Here is a 2326-nt window from a genome sequence, read left to right as displayed (position 1 = left end):
AACCGCGCGCCGTGTGCCGCGGTCCCTCGCAGACGGGGGAGGGAGCCAGGGGCTCCGGGGGAGATGCGGGTCTGATGGCCCGGACCCTCAGGGCAGAACGACGTGGCACCCACCGCCGTGGGGGCGTTGGGCGTGACCCCAGAGGGCGGCCACACCTCAGGACACCGGCCCGAGCAGGACCAGGACGCCCTTTCCGTGGGTAGCACGGTGGGTGCAAACCGCCGGGTGAGTCCTAGTACACGTGACCTGTGGGGGACACACGTGCACACACGTACGCCCGGTGCGGGGCCAAAGCCAGGCTGGACACAGCCGCGGTCAGGGAGGGCGGCTGCCTGAGGGAGGCCACAGAGGGCGGTGTCCAGGGGTGGACGCGCAACCCAGGCTGTGACGGGTGTGCACGAACCACGAGGCAGACACGGTCCCCGAGGACCGGCGCCCAGAGAGCACACATCTGGAGCCGCCGCGGCCGGCGTGAGCGAGCGGCCCGAGCCAGGCCACTGGGTCAGCGGGTCAGCGGGTCAGCACAGCGTCAGGACCACGGACAGAGTCCCGGCGCCCGCCCCGCCAGCCGCTCTGCCGCATGTCCCCAGAACCCGCACTGCAGCTCCGTGTCCCCTGGGCTTGCAGCGAGGACGGAGCTGTCAGACGCACACCTCAGACCCAGGACGCCCGCAGGCCGTGTCCACCGGGAGCCCACGGCACCACCCGCCTCCCAGGAGAGGCCTTGCAGATGACACTCAGCTCAACTCACATACCCCCCATTCGGTCCTCGCTCTGTCCCCGAGCCCAAACAAGGCCACCAGGTCCCCAGCCCACCCCCTTCTGCCTTCCCTCTGCACAAGACTTAGACTGGGCCTTTCCCACGAAAACCCCCAGAACAGCCGGCCGCCTCGCCCGCTGACATGCTGGCCTTAAGGCCGGGGCGTATTCTATGCGTCGACGAGATAAAGTTGGTGACAACATAGGCTCAGGGCCCGCTGAGCCCGCGCCCCGTGCAGGCCCTGCCTCGCCAAGGTCGCTGTGCTCCTGAAGTCCCGCTGCTGTCCCTCTGTGCACCTGTGAGCGTGTGGCCCCAGCTAGCCTGAGGAAGGACGAGGGGAGGCGGGGTTCAGGGGGGCGCAGGCCCATCACCGAGGGCGAAGGACAGCTGCCCTGCAGTGGGCAGAAGTCTGTGACGAGGGCGGGACAGACTTCAGGGTGGTGACAGGAGCCTGTCTGCCTGCCTCTGCCTCATCATCAGCAGGAAAGAGATGTCGGCGCATCTGCATTGATTGACAGCAGTCGCCACACCCCTGGGGTGTGTGTGGGGTTCGCGTAAAACTGAGGGCACCGTTCGCATGTCACGGGGGTTCGGTGGTTCGGGGACGTGTGAGCTGGCTCTGCTAGCCCCCCGCATGACCCCCTCGCATGGCAGACGAAATGCCCTGTGTCCTAGGTCCTGGACTCCATCCACCTTTCCAGTTTCCTGCACAGAGGAGCAGAGGTGGGCTGCGCAGGTGAGTGCCCGCCACCTCCCTGGCGGGTGCAGGTGACCCCTGTGGGAAGGTGCTGGACATATGCGCCTAGAAGCAGAACAGAAACAGTTCCCGAAGTCTTCTCTGCCTCGTTTGCTGGCCACTGTGAGGCTGGACTGACTCTCCAGCCCAACGCCCTGCGCCAGCCCGGCCACGCTGGCACACATGCCATGCTGTCGGACCGGTGACAACTTCCCACTTGACAGAAAACAGCAGCGACTCTGCACTCTGGCATTCCCTTTGGCAAAGGGAGAACCCCTGCCACTCCAACTGTGACCGACCGAAGGGAGACGACAGGTCTGAAGGCCGCCGTGTGCCGCGCGGACCGCCCCGTCTGCAGATGACTCTGCCAGGGCACCGCGCGTGCTCGGGCCCATGGCCGTCCTTCTCTGTCTCCACGTTCTGCCAGTGGACGTTTAAGTGATTTTCAGTTTGTTTTTGCCCAACAAAGACCTGGGCGTCAACGACCACAAATAACTCTACGAGCAACAGGCCCCCGGGGCTGGGCACAGGTCTGCCCCCCCGGGACGGCGGTCAGCACCCCAACGATGAGAGAAACTGAACAGAAGCTCTGGATTTACTAGGCCGGTCAAAGAACCGAGAAAGGGGGAAACGCTCGCCCACCTGGTGTGCCCCTCGGCAGCTCCCACGGTGGACGGGCCGCCTACCCGTGAGGGGGGCTCCAGAGCAGCCCCCCGACCGTGCAGACACCTGCCCCTCCCGACACCCATCACGATTCACTCCTAAATTCCTCCAAAGGGTAACGCCCTCCCCTCAAAAAATCTTTTGTTTTTACCCTTAGGTTAACATCT

This window comes from Pteropus vampyrus, unplaced genomic scaffold (assembly GCF_000151845.1).
Source record: "Pteropus vampyrus isolate Shadow unplaced genomic scaffold, Pvam_2.0 Scaffold395, whole genome shotgun sequence".
Classification (NCBI taxonomy): domain Eukaryota; kingdom Metazoa; phylum Chordata; class Mammalia; order Chiroptera; family Pteropodidae; genus Pteropus; species Pteropus vampyrus.
This window is presented reverse-complemented; position numbering follows the sequence as displayed.